This window comes from Lactuca virosa, chromosome 2 (genome assembly GCF_052849685.1).
Source record: "Lactuca virosa cultivar CGN04683 chromosome 2, Lactuca_virosa_CGN04683_v6, whole genome shotgun sequence".
Taxonomy (NCBI): Eukaryota; Viridiplantae; Streptophyta; class Magnoliopsida; order Asterales; family Asteraceae; genus Lactuca; species Lactuca virosa.
In genome coordinates this window covers 285,795,693-285,811,829 of record NC_136427.1, presented here as the reverse complement: position 1 = coordinate 285,811,829, position 16,137 = coordinate 285,795,693, and the positions used below count along the sequence as shown (strand labels likewise).

Genomic DNA, 16,137 nt, shown 5'->3' with positions numbered 1-16,137 from the left:
GTTAACCTAGTTCTAAAGGGTCTTGATGTATTTATCAATAACGCCAAGGATTTAAAAGGAAAATTATCTAAAAAGAAAATTAGTTCACATTAAAATCCAATATGTTGAAGAAAGTGGACAAGAAAAATAAAGAGGCTTCAAAGGAAAAATGCTTTGTGGAGGTAACCCCGTAGGAGAAAATATTGATAATTAAGGGTTAATTATATTAAACTAGTTTAAATTGTTTAATGAAATGGCATTATAGTAATTAGTGTTTTAAGTAAGGCAATTGTTTCCAAAACCGATATATATATATATATATATATATATATATATATATATATATATATATATATATATATATATATATATATATATATATATATATATATATATATATATATATATATATATATATATATATAGAGGAGGGTTCAATTGAGAAAAAAAAAAGTTGAGAATGGGGGAATCATTCTCAACCAATCATTTAATTAGCATCTTAACTTAAAATACACGGTGGCAAAATTGTAAATATGATATGATATCCTTCAATCACAGATACATAACTGTGGATAATTTGATAACAATTCAAATTCATTACTACTCGACCGTTCATCATCCAAATTTCTTCTTCAACCTTCAACGATCATTCAGATTTCTTCAATTAAATCATCGATCAACATCATCCAGTGTTAATCAATCATCCATCTTCATCAAAAACACGTTCATCAACATCATTCACCAGTAGACAAAAAAAAATCGTTTTTGGTTCTTTCAATCCAACCTTCAATTATGCTTGAATTCGAGTATATCTTCGACATCTACGATTAATTATACTCCCAGTGTCATTAGATCAACATCATTGATAATCAACAACAATTTCACTTCATATCATTCATTCAACATCGATCATCAAACAAAACTTCTAAATTAAGGTTAGAAAAACGTCAAATCATTTTTTTTTTGAAAAATTTCATATAATTCTCTATCAATCTACTATTTTGTAAGTTTTAAATAGTCAAAGTATCATGTTTTTAGCATTTTTAAAAAAACTTACTTGTATGCACTCCAACTGTTTGATGAAATGCATAAACTAAATTACCACGTTATATTCACATATGAATATGTTTTCGCACCTTAATCAGTATATGATTATTAAAACACAAAACAAATATACAATTTTATATGTTATTCATATGTGAATAACATATAAAAATTATATATATTTGTGAATATACCTTGTAATATTCGTATGTTAATATCCTGTGTAATATTCATATATGAATAAACTGTGTAATATTCACATATGAATATATCATCTAATATTCATAAGTGAATATATCATCTAATACTTACAAGTGAAAATACTATGTAATATTCACAAGTGAATGCATCATTTAATATTTAAATATGAATATAGTGTATCATATTCACAAGTGTATATACTATATATTATTCATATGTGAATATACTGTGTAATATTCATGAATGAATATACCATGCAATATTTAGATGTGACTAGAATGTGTAATATTCACAAGTAAATATACCATATACTATTCACATGTGAATCTACCATATAATATTCATATGTGAATATACTATGTAATATTCATTTGTGAATATACCATGTAATATCACATGTAAATATACAATATAAACAACATATATCATATAATATTCACATATGATTATACATTCATGTGTGAATATACCATATGATAATTAGAATGTGATAAATCGTTATTATTATGAACTAAAAGTATATTTTTAACATTTTTTATGTGTATTCACATGTTTTTCAGGCATCGTTATAACTCAATAAAAGAATAACATTTCAATCAATGGTTGGTTCATATCCCGGTGGTTGACGATTGGTTGACGAAATTGAGAAGATATCATTGACGAAGACAATATGTTTTTATATTCACGTGTAAATGTTATACAATTTAATATATTCTTCATTTTGATCGTGTTAAATTCAAATGCAAATGATATTCATTAACCAATACAATGTTGTTTGTCTTAGTATAATGTTGATTTTACATGTAAAATAATATTGTTACAATATACAAAAAAACTATTCACAAACCAATTCTTATAGTGTATTATTTATTTTTATATATAAAGGTTGTATTTACAAAATAAATAAATCAACATGTATAGTTTATTCACATAAATAAAAATAACAGATTACAATGATGTTTTTACTAGTATGATTGAAGTTAGTAACATCATCAGTAAATATGTCGTAATGATTTCTAAACATTATTAATATATGAATAAATAGCATGTCATGATGATGTCATCACTAGTAGGAATGAAAATTTAGTGACATCATCAAAACAATTTGCCGCAATGAAGTTTAGTCTCGGAATTGGACGAAATTCGCATATTTGATGTAAAATGGTGCGATTTACAAAACTCACTGCTTCGCCGTGACGTACGGTGTTTTTCAGCCATTCGGGACTGTTTAGGGCCTCAAAATGACGTTTTTCTATTTTTATAATTTTCCGAAAAAAATTATCATTTATTCACAAATGAATATAACATTAATAAAAATATATATGCTTATATAATTATTTTATTAACCTAAAAAGATTAGTTATATGTGAATAAATATATATTCTTATCAAATACTTTTTTTATCTTTAATTTTATATATTTTGTAGTCATTGGTTTTATTGACAGTTTTATTCATTTGTGAATAATACATACATATTCACATTTGATTATTACATATATATTCATTTGTGAATATTACATATGTTCACATGCGGATATAATTCTTATATGTTATTCACATATGAATTACAAACTTGCTTAGGACCTCAAAACAATGTTTTTTTTTCGAAAAAAATACATTATCACTTATGAATAAAAAGTATGATTAATTTTTTTATAATTTAAATATCATTCATATATAAATATAGCATATAATAAACATAGTATATTCATATTTAAATATTAGACGATGCATTCAATTGTGAATATTACATAGTATATTCACTTGTGAATATTAGATGATATATTCACTTATGAATATTATATGATATTTTCATATGTGAATATTACATAGTATTACATGGTATATCACATGTGAATTTTACATAGTATATTCACTTGTGAATATAATATGATATATTCACTTATAAATATTACACAGTATATTCACATATGAATATTACAATGTGTTTTCACAAATATATATAATTTTTATACGTTATTCACATATGAATAACATACAGACTTGCATATTTGTTTTTTTTTTAATAATCATATACTGATTCAGGTCGGAAAACATATTCATATGTGAATATAACGTGGTAATTTAGTTTATGCATTTCATCAAACAGTTAGAGTGCATACAAGTTAACTTTTTTAAAAATGTTAAAAACATGATACTTGCAATTCAAGTTATCAATTCCAAATCATCATATACTTCCGATTTCGACTTTGAAGCGTGTAATTCCGATTTTCATTTCATTCCAAAAAAAATCCGATTTCAATTTTGAAACCTTGAAATCTCGATTCCAGATTTCTTTGTAATACTAATAATCAAGACGCGAACTGTTCCGATTAGAATATATGTTCCAATTTCAAAAGCTTCCGACTTCAGATGCGACATCCTATGTCTGATCGATTTCACATTTTGATTTTGATTTCTGAAAATCCAATTAGGAACCTGTGAGTACCGATTCCGAGTCCTTCAATGTCGACTGTGACTGCGAGTCCAGAACTCCAATTCCAATTTCATGAACAACAAAGAAATTCCGATTCCAACTGAGTTCGTTTGCGAATCTGGGAAATTCAAATTCGGAGTATTCAACAAAGAAATCGATGTTACGTATTTGAGATTGAAGGTTATTATCATATTTACAAGTTTGCCACCGTGTCTTTTATGCTTAGATTAAATGAGTGGCTGAGAATGATTCCCCCATTCTCAACTTTTTTTATTTTCTCAATTGAATTTACCTCTCTCTCTCTCTCTCTCTCTCTCTCTCTCTCTCTCTCTCTCTCTCTCTCTCTCTCTCTCTCTCTCTCTCTCTCTCTCTCTCTCTCTATATATATATATATATATATATATATATATATATATATATATATATATATATATATATATATAAATGAAGATCGTACACTACTTGCAAACATGTATTTAGGGTTTGATTGATTGATTTTTGATCGAGTGTGTGTCCCACGACTATAAGTATTACTTATGGTAACTAGGTTGGTCCGTAGTTTTTTTAAAGCCTTTACGAACAGTAAAAATGTATACCTAAAGTTTTGTATTAAAAAAGAAAAAGAATGGTAAACAATGTCATTTATGCAGCCCACGTCAACTCACCTTAATGCCTACATGGAAGGTCAATCGCAAAATCGCAAAACACTAACGATTTTTTAGGCATGACAAAGTCGTGTGTTGAATCCACTCTTCAATGGCCATGCTTCAATTGTGGGGATAGCAATGGATTAGCAACAGATAGCAAATGATTAATGACAGATTAATATTTGTGGGCCCTTTCACATCACAGACTTTGTGCGTGTACCCCTGCTTGAGGTTCAACCCTGACTCTTATCGACGTGATAGAAGTGCTTAACATCCTATATGATAAGCCTTTGTGATTATTGTCATCTGAATGACAAACTCGCATGGTGGACTACTATGTTCCACACATAGAAATATATAACGGGAATATATCTATTTGTTTTTTTTTTATAACCTTTTTCATGTGATATACTACCAAGATGATGGACAATTATATTTTATTTGAGATACAGACTTATTTGCAATTATATAAATTTATTTAAATGTCTAGTACAAAGTCGTTATGTGATCTTCTTGAAATGCATAAGAGTGTGAAATCACATAGGACCTTAAGAAGTTCTTTCAACAAACACAGAACATGATGAAATTAAATTTTATTGTTGATATATTCTATGTTATTTTAAGCTAATATAATTATTTTATGGGGGTGCATTTAGTTGCAACAATTAGTTCTAATTTAGATAATACGAGTTTGCTTATATTACTTAATTTTATTATACACTTACTACACTTTCTAAAATAATTAGAATATACTATAACATAATTAAAAACGATTATTAAATAGCAACATTGTCTCTTAAACAGTGTTGTAGTTTATTCAACTATTTTTAGTTTGATTGTAAATTATAAATATTACATAATCATCAAGATCTCCGTAATTATAACGCACATATTTCGATGTTTTTTTTTCATAATGGTGGCATTCTATATGCAAATGTAAAATAAGATTCAATTACTTTGACTTAAGAAAATGAACATTAATGTGGTTTTGTTTAAAATTAATAAAAACTCTTCAGCCATTTGTGCAAATACCTCAAAGTATAAGGGGCGCAAGCAATATAGATGAAGTAGCCAAGAACGTTCCAGAACCAGAAGTATGATCCTAAACGCGGTATGTTCGTGAGTATTCCAGACGACGCGTATTCTGCTTCTGCAGCGCGTCAGCGCGTGCTATTTCCCAAAATTCAACAGTTAGCGAGATTCGCGGTCAAGACAATGAGTTTTTAACCACTCTCATTTTGGGCTTGACTACTTTTATAATTCATAGCTGGTTTATCTTTGCGCACCTTTTTCAATTGCAATCCAAACTATTCTACTTCTACAGCACAGGCGCACAAAACAATTTTTTCGTCCAGATCAGTTTTAAAACCGCTTCGAATTAGATCAACAAAAGTCAATATTTGACCAGCCCAACCCTTTTTTATTCCCTTTAAGTGAATGTTTTGCGGATAAACTAAAAGCATACATTATATTTATTTTATTTTTATACATAAAAGCTATTAAATATCATTTTTAATGTTCGATTTCAAAAATTTTAATTAATACATCTTAGTACAACAAATGAGAATCGGCTTTTATGATAAAACCGATTCTTTTGAAGACTACATCCATAGATCTAGGGGATATACCAAATAAAAGTATATGACTATTTTATCTTATGATTTAAACTCTTTTTCATAATATTTATCAATATTAATAACATCCATCAATTTTACCATGAGATGAGTTGTAAGAAAAAAATGACAAATAGATAGGTGGTTGGTGTTTTAATGCATCAAAACGTGATGTTTAAAATTAATTTGTTAAGACATTAGGTAAAAAGAAAGCAATTATATATAATTTAAAAAAAATTAATACTTATCATAAAGTAATAAAAATATATTTAAAAGCTTACATCCTTTATGCATCCCAAATCACAAGTATAAGAACAATAAGATAAAATAAATAGAAATCAAAACTATAATACATGATAAAAGGAAACCCAAACACTATATTTATTCTTGAAGATATTATAGAAACTCTTTTGAGAGAATTCTCATGAACTTGATGTATTTTGAGTTGTGGGACTGATGAAGTTCATGGCTTGGTATTCCCACCTTGTCAAAGTAATGCTTGTCATTCCTTAGTCGAGATGGTTGTTGTGGAGGTGATGCCATTGCAATTATTTGTAGAGGTCATGCATGCATGTCTTGTATTTTTTGGTTTCAATGGTGGAGTAACATTGTTGATTGCATGTCTTGATCTAAGGCTTGGTCGGTTCTCAAAGTTGTTGAAGTTGAGCTTCATATGTGTGATCTCCACACTTTGTAGTCCTTTAGCATGAGTTGTTGTCGCCAACACTTTAGCCACATCATATGCATTGGTAGTAATCGAAGAAGGTACTTGATAAATATGGTTATGATTAATTATCACATTTTGATGGTTGTGGATAGGAGGTTGACATGGATGCTTAGGGTTTTCAAAGAGAATGACTTTTTTCTTTGAAAATGTACGCTCTAAAGCGTATTTGATCACATCTGAGTGTTTAGTAGTCGAGATGATGAATTTACCTATCTCTGGGTTCATTTCTAACAATTTGACACCACCAAGTTCACAAAACGTATTCTTCACCTTTTGTATGCATCCGTCACAATTACAAAACTGATCGATTTGCAGAATGATTGTCTTTGGAATGACCATTGTTGATGTTGGTGAATATGTTCTGCAGTCGAAATATACAAGGAACTTTTGTGTCAAGAAAGTAAAAAATAAAAGTGCCCAGTTACACATTATGAAATAAATCATTCACAAAAAAAACATAAAGGAAACATGTATTAACAGATTATTAAAGAAATCAACATGGATAAAAAAAATAACAAATTAAAATCTGTTTTGTTATAACTTAAATTCAAATTCTTACCAATTACATTAAACATCAACTAAAGAAATTATAATTAAATGAGATGTAAATGAAAAAATGAATAAAAGAATGGGTGAAGTAAAATAGGTTAAAGAAGGAGTTATTGATGCCATGAATCATGAAACTAAGGTAATCCTAATCGACTAAGGACGAACATGAAGTTTCTACATCATTTTAAACCATTTTTTGTTATTAAATTAATAATCGCAAGTAAATCTATTGGTATCATATGTGAAGAAAAAGAGTTAAACGCAATAATAATAATAAACTAATGAACGATCTAAAATATTAAAATCCTTACAAGTTACAACTTTTTGTTTGAGCCCGCCTAGAAAAAGAGGTATTGGTTGGAGAAATAAAAGCCTCTTTGATGCGAAGGAGGAAAATGAGGAGGTGTGGTTTATATAGGAAATACCCCAACAGATGCTCTTTAGTCTTTACATTCTTTTTTATTTTTATAATATATTATTCTCATACTATAACTTTAATTCCATTTTTAATGTAATCTTATCTTTAAGGGTTTTGATGCATTAATGAATACAACCGGGGATTTGTAAGTAAATTTTACATGAAACAAATATGTTTCCTTATAAAATCTTATATGTCGAAGAAACGCAGAAAGACAAAAGAGGCTTCAGAAGAGGAAATTTTTTGTCTCGCAGACAGTATTGATGATTAAGAACCTTTAACATATTCACTTTTATGTATGATGAAATTGTATTGTCATATAGTGTTTTTTTTTTTTTTAATATATATATATATATATATATATATATATATATATATATATATATAGAACTGACCGATCTTTCAATCTATGATTTTTAGTTATGCAAGACATTAAATCAAAATAGCCAGCTATACCATTCGTGACGGAGTGTAGAGATGTACAAACCGACTGCAACATATCCAAATCGGATATATTTGATCCACTGGATACAAGTTGGATTCCAGAAAACCTTGCCCCCTGATTTTTTCCGGATAAATATACAAAAACCAGATATAGCCATTGGGGAAAATTGGAATTTAAAAAAATTAATATTGTTGTTAAACTGGCTATTTGGACAGTTCAAAATAACCATTTTGACCCTCTAGAGTTAATCATCTTACAAAGGTTTAGTTCTAGTGATTATTCATTTTAGAAATAAAATAAGATAAACAGTTATTAAATTAAATAAAACATAAATAAGAGATCCAAATATATATATATATATATATATATATATATATATATATATATATATCAAATCCAAGATTCTGAGTAATCTATGATAAAAATATAAAGAGTTTGTAGATATGGGTTATAGATATAAGTTGTATTTGTTATAATAGATAATGTATTGGGCCGAAATTGGAGTTGATAGGATTCCAAAATTTATTTTCGACGATTATGTTAGTTTTCATGTCATTTGCATGATCGAAAACAAATCTTAGTAGTAGTATCATCATTTTTTATTTTTAGGTGTGTTAGATATAAAAAAATATTTTATATTATAGATATCAATCTCAATGGTAATATAGTACATACCAATAATCGAAACCAAATTGTGCAAGTATGTAAAAGATTAAGGGGATTAAGCGTAAGAATATGAAGTAGAAAGTACCAAGTATTTGGAAATTGGCTAAATAATGCAGAATAGTCGACCAAAGACCAAAAGACCACTTAAATCGACGTCACTTGATTCGGTACGTAACATAGTTGGGTTATGTGGGCAAGTGAAAACGACAGCGTATGAGCAAATAAAGCATAAATGATATTTCCTGCCACATGCGGAATTGATACGTGGCCGGATAAACCCTTGGTTTCTTCTACCATGTCGTTACCAAATACCAATCGTTTTAGCCATTGACGGACTATTGACGCATCTTTCTAGAAAAAAAAAAAAAAGTAAATAAATAAATAAATAAGAGGAGGGGGAGAGAGAAAGAGAGAGTAAATTACGTTTTGGGATAAATCATAAATGGCGAGTATGTGGGACTACGGAGAAGTTACGTGAGGTAAGTATTCCGATTAATGGATTGTTAATGGTAACCTGGATTTTGGACCAGACCTGGGCTATAATTGTAAATCGGATGTTGGTTGGGCCTTAGTTCCGAACGCACAAAATGGAGTGATGGAGCCCATATCAATTTATAACCTCTCTAATCCTTTCTAATAATTAGGTTATTAATTTTTTTTTATTTGTCACATTCTTATTTAATTTAACAAATGTTATTTTATGATTATTTTGAATTAATTTTTTTTCACATGATTATTTTATGATTATTTTGAATTAATTTTTTTTCACATGTCATTTTATTATTTTTTCTATTTTATTAAATTTCACATAATATTTTAATTTAATAATTGCAGTAAATATAGTAATAAAATGATATCAACTTCATTAATCAACTTACTTCTTAATTTTAAAAATCTCAAAATTAAAGCCCATTAGTTTTTTTTGTTTATTTATTTAAATTATTTGTTTAAATTTAAAAGATAAAAAATATTTTCATTATAATAATTCATTATTTATCTTATTTTCTTATAAATTTAAAGTTCTCAAATATTTTGACATTTATCTTTTTTTTTTTAAATTAACTCATGTAACTAGTTTATAACAAATCACGTGCGAGTCATGCCAACTGTTGAAACCATCTTTTATTGAATTCAGAGCATAATGTAGGGGTTCAAAAGGGCGTTCGAAATAATGTGGTACATACGCTAGGGAATCTAACTTATTATTATTATTATTATTTTGTGAATAATCGTTGTAAATTATTATGTTTATTGTTTTTGTGATTAATCACGGTTAATGGTTATGTTTACTTCTTTATGTGTATGGTTAATTTTTTTATTATAGTTATCGATTAAGCAAATATCTGTTATGGAGTGTCATGTTTAAATGAAAAGATAAAGTGATCTTTTTATTTAGACTAAAAGTATAGATTCAGAATATATAATAATTACTCCATAGTCCTACATGCAAAGATGATTATCCATTCAAAAAATTTATCAATAAAGGAATAAAAACAAATTGTGTACTTTATCAAGTAGTATAAAAAATAGGCCGCGAATAAGTTAATATTGTATATTTGATGTACAGCAAATTAAAATGGGCTTAAAAATACAGATTTAACAAAGTCCACATGAGCAAAATTAATTAATCAATTTGTATATCGGAACATCAACACGGCATAAAATTCGAAGAGCTTAGATGTTAAATAGTAAGTTAGAATTTAACACATTAATTAACCCTTCATATATTTCACATTCACATAGATGGAGGCGTAGGTTTTATATGATAGGTTATATATTTTACCAAAAAAAATTATGTGATTGCGAGTTTCATGTTTGTTTGTCTTCCGATATAGATATTCAAGCTTTCATTAACACAACTTTCTCTTCTTCGGTCCAACCATGACCAACTTCTTTAGCATTTCCTTTCCTTTTTCTTCTTTTAGGTGGTGGTTGAGTTTCTTGGACCTTTTCGTTGTCGTTGCCATCTTTGAGGTTTGAAAAAATTAGACTTGAGTTTGGGGTTGAGATGGTTGTGTTTGAAATTGTTGAGGCTGAGAAAGTTGTTGTAAAGCTTGAAATTGGGAATGATAGAATTGTTATGGTATAGGTTGTTGGAAGTAATTTGTCGTGTATGGATGGTTGGTGAATATAGATTGTTGAATTGGTGATGTTAACATATGCATATATATCCACTCTTGGATTAATTAGTTAGTTAATAAGGAAAGTTTATTATATTATGATAACTTTGATTCTAGAAGGTTGTTTTTCCAAATTTTAGTATTAGAGGAGGATTCTAGTTTTATTAGTATAAACATGATTAATGTTTAGGATGTTTAAGTTAATTTTTCCCAACAATAAAGTTCACCAAGTAATTCCCCGTTCTTATTATTTTCTTCTTCTTTATTCAGTTCATACATTGGGCACCAAGATAATATAAGGTGGTATACCTACACTTGGTATCGGAGCCTATGGCTCGTGAAGGCGTAGGGGGCCGGTTTGAGAGTCGGTTTCAAGAAAAATGTAGCCCTTCGTTGCGGGGCAGACGCAAGCGGGGTGTGGATTGTTTTTTAGTGCGTGTTGAAACATCTCAACAGCAACCCCAATTTTTCTTGATCGGACTTGTTCTAAGGTAGAAAGAGACTAACCGAGGCGCATAATAAACAGACGGGAAGATGTCAAAGTGGGTGGCTTTGATTCGGTTCGTTTTGCGAGTGACGAAAGACGGTAAAAGTAGTTGTGAACTTGTCTTGTTGTTCGGTGGAAAAGTGCTCTCGGAACAATTTTGATTAGGTCGGGGTTGTCAAAAAAGAGAATAAGATGTTAATCGGTTGAAACCAAAAGGCAGAAAAAATCAAAGGGTTGTGTCTACATTAATCGGACAACAATGATTAGTGAGGAAGTAAGTTCGACTTGTTCATGATAAGGGGATACTGACGTAGGTACATGAAAAGCGGACATGAAGGATCCGTCAAAGTAGGTGGCTTTGGATTGGAGAAAAGGTGATCGGAACAAAGGAAAAGATTGGAGAAACAACACGGTGTGAACATTATGGCAGTGGAAGTTCAAATCGGGTGACTTTGGATCTGGCGGGGGAGAGGTCGTGAATCCAGGAAAAGTCTAGATGGTAATAAACGTATTCAACGGGATGTCATGTTACATGTTACGTGTGGTGTGAACAATCAAAAGGGTATGGAGGACTTTGGATGTGACCGAGATGGAGGTCGTGCGTCCGGGAAAAGTCAGGATGGTTCGGGAAGAAGGTGATTAAAAACTACTGTGAACGAGTGGTATGACTAAACCGATTAAGGGGTGATTGTTGGATTAATCGGTTAGTTAATAAGGAAAGTTTTATTATATTATGATAACTTTGATTCTAGATTAATGTTGTTTTTCCAAGTTTTAGTATCATAGGATGATTCTAGTTTTATTAATATAAATATGGTTAATGTTTAGGATGTTTAAGTTAATTTTTTTCAACAATAAAGTTCACCAAATAATTCATGGTTCTTCTTCTTTATTCAGTTCATACATTGGGCACCAAGGTAATATAAGGCGGTATACCTACATCCACCAACATGCGCGTACGAATCATTTGAGTATTTGGAGTATTTTGATTTTGATCCCTAATAACTTGATAAAAATTTGAGAGTATAGAAAAAAATGGATGTTTTTGTAGTAGGGAAAATGATATAAAAGACCTTAAGTTTTCGAAAAATGTTTGGTTTTACCCTTTGATGACTTTTAGGTTCATTAAAGCCGAAACTTTTGGTAAAATTTTGCAGCTTTGCCCTTTTAGCAGGTTTCCGGGTGACCAGCCGGTTACCTGCACAGTTGAGGAGCCACGTCAGGGCTGATTGGGCCGGTTCGGATGACATGGCGCTGGCAAGTATTTGAACCCTGGACGTTGTACAACCAAGAGAAACGCCTTACCACTCGGCTAAGTAGTTTTTTGTGTAACCTATCCAGAATCTTAAAATATATTGTGTGATACTGATTATTTATTCGATTATTATTTTGAATATTATTATTATTTTCATTATTATTATTATATTATCATTACTATATACGTATATTTTTAAATATATAAAATGTGTTTTTGATGAATATAAAATATGATTTTTGATGTATAAATACGTTCTTAAATGTATAAAATATTTTTTTATGTAAAATATGTGCTTAAATATATAAATATTACTAAAAAAATAAAAATATTTATTTTAAGGTATTTGAAAAAAAAATACATATTAAAATGATAGAATACACATACTATATGTATTTATACATAACGTTATATATATATATATATATATATATATATATATATATATATATATATATATATATATATATATATATATATATATATATAACGTTTTAATACATTATTTATACGTATAAAAACCTTTTTATACTTAATGTTATATATAAATACGTTAAAAAAGGTTTTAAAAAACATATTTATTTTTATTTAGTATTTATATATATTCGAAAGCCTATTTATGTTTTTAAAAATGTATTTATTTGTATCTACTAGTTATAATTATATATTTATTTCAAACAAATATATATTTATTTCATATTTATATGTATGTAAAACTTATACATATTTATATTGTTGTTTGCTTTTTTTAGTTCAACTTTTATATATATATATATATATATATATATATATATATATATATATATATATATATATATATTATACACGTTTTTTAATGTATATATAAATAGGTACTTAAATGTATAAATATGTTTTTAAACTTTGCTTTTCTTTAGTTCAATATATATATATATATATATATATATATATATATATATATATATATATATATATATATATAGATATAGGTTTAGTTTCTATGGAAAACAAAAAACCCTAAAAATCATAAATATACATAAAAAAATACTTAGAGATCACAAAACTTTTTTTTGAATTTTTTTATGAAAAAATCGCATGTTTTTATATAAATTCGCTGATTTTTTTTTTGAAAAAATTTTTTTTTTAATTTTTTTTTTAATTTTGATTTTTTTTTCAGAGAATTTTTTAAAAAACCTGCGATTTTTTTATAAAAAAATTAAAAAAAAGTTTTGTAATCTCTAAGTATTTTTTTTATGCATTTGTATGATTTTTAGCGTTTTTTTAAGGTTTTTTTGTTTTCCAAATAACTCTTCCCTATATATATATATATATATATATATATATATATATATATATATATATATATATATATATATATATATATATATATATATATATATACACACACACACGTTTTTTAATGTATATATAAATAAGTACTTAAATGTATAAATATGTTTTTAAACGTATAAATACCTTTAAAATATAGAGTAAATTACACGAATGGTCCCTATGGTTTGGGGTAATTTGCGCGCTTGGTCCCTAACTTATTTTTTTAACTCGGAAGGTCTCTACTGTTTCTTTTTGTTACACGTTTGGTCCCTACTGTTTGTTTTTGTTACACGCTTGGTCTCTGTCTTACCTAAAAAGACTATTATTTAAATAGAGAAAAATGGTGGGGTAGGTAAGGTAAGGTAAGGGGGTGGAGTTTGGGGTGTGTTTATTTAAATAAATTAAAAAATGAAGGGAAAAATAGTATTTTTAGGTAAGACAGGGACCAAACGCGTAACAAAAAGAAACAGTAGGGACCTTCCGAGTCAAAAAAAATAAGTTAGGAATCAAGCGCGCAAATTACCCCAAACCATAGGGACCATTCGTGTAATTTACTCTAAAATATATTATATTTTTAAAAATATATTTTTTACATTTAAAAACATATTTATATATCTAAAATCATATTTTATATATTGAAAAATGTATTTATAATTATATGTATAATTTCAATAATAATAATAATAATAATAATATTATTATTATTATTATTATTATTATTATTATTATTGTTGTTGTTGTTATTATCATCTCTAAATTCTATCAGGGTTATATATTATATATTAAATATCTGGATTTAAGATATATAGAAAGTCTAGTGGTAAGTTAGTGTATTTGTGAATGGAAGGTAGCCGGTTCTATTTTTGGCAGTCTCCATTTCCCTAACTCCTGCGTTATTTTTAATATGAAGGAATGCTGACGTCAACGTCGATGTGACGCAACGTAAGAGGAATCGCTATCCAATCAGCGCCATGTGTCTCGCCAACTCATGCATGTAACTGGCTGTGACTGTCTCAAGTTGTTAAAATGCAAGAATGAACAAATTAAACAAAAGTTGAGGCGATATTGAACCTAAAACTCCGGATAAATCCAAATATTTCTGGAAAACTTAAGAGCTTTTATGACATTAATCTTTTGTAGTACCGTGAAATATGTATAAATATGTTAGTATTTATAAGTAATCATGGTTTGTTAATTTTAAATTTAAAATATTAATAATTTTTTCTTAAATATGTAACATATACATCCCAGCAGTCAAAATAGTGCTCATTCTTTCCTAGCCAAAGCGTTCGTAACCATCCATGAATAGCCTTACACCACAAGACACATACGCATGTACGGGACGGTGTTCAATCATGGAATGATACATGAGTTGGAGACGTCGGATTCTACGTGTCTTCTTCCCATAATACCGAATAGAGCCTAATTAGGAATTTTGTATTTTTAACCGGCTCGGCATAAAGTATAAGCAAGAGCTTGGCCGGGACCCACTAAAGGGACTAATAGAACAAGAAAACGAGAAAAAAATTAAAGAAACTAAGGGAGTTTAAAGTTTATGGGATACAAAGTATGAATGACTTATTATTTATTTTTTAACACACTGAAGCACTCAGGATCAGTAGAATTACAAGTATACAACTTTACAAGATCAAAATTACCGAAAAAAAAAAAGAAGAATATAAATAAATTCAAAGGCTTCAATTCACATAATTCTGCAACACCCATCTGGCCGATGATCATGGCTATGATCAGTTGCAGAGTATCCATAATAAAACTCAGGTGGATAACCATAAACCTCTTCTTCTTCCGTTGATATCAGTGGTGCCGATGGCTGCACGACTGGCCATGGTGGCGCTCGTGGTGTTGGTCGTCGAGGTGCATGCTCAAAAGCGACATCTTCAATATGAACATCACCGTAGCTTGAAATATTGCGACGGGGTTCCACCCTAACAACCGGTGGGTTCTCACGGTGGATGAAGTTGACTCTTAACGTATCCGAACGTGTGATCTCCACACCATCCAAAACCTGGAACATGCCGAGCATGGCTTCTCCTAAACCTTGAAGATCAAAAGTACGCTGTGCAGGTATTATAGAAGATACAGTAGAACTAGGGTTTTGATTTATAGAGACGATGACAACTGGTTTCTTCATTTGGCGTTCAAGAGCGTACCGAATAACTTCAGGGTGGTGTTCAGCAATCGAGACTACTGTCACAATCCCACTTTCCCGGTCTAAA

General features: G+C 28.7%; 1 long non-coding RNA gene across 1 annotated transcript; it reads right to left on the bottom strand.

Annotated features, from left to right (window-relative positions):
• Positions 1-6,125: 6,125 nt before the first annotated feature.
• On the bottom strand, positions 6,126-7,574 carry LOC145157066 (uncharacterized). Its single transcript, XR_013737072.1, has 2 exons — positions 7,510-7,574; positions 6,126-7,010 (listed from the first exon to the last, which is right to left on the bottom strand). It is a non-coding gene; the product is annotated as an uncharacterized LOC145157066 (long non-coding RNA).
• Positions 7,575-16,137: the final 8,563 nt, after the last annotated feature.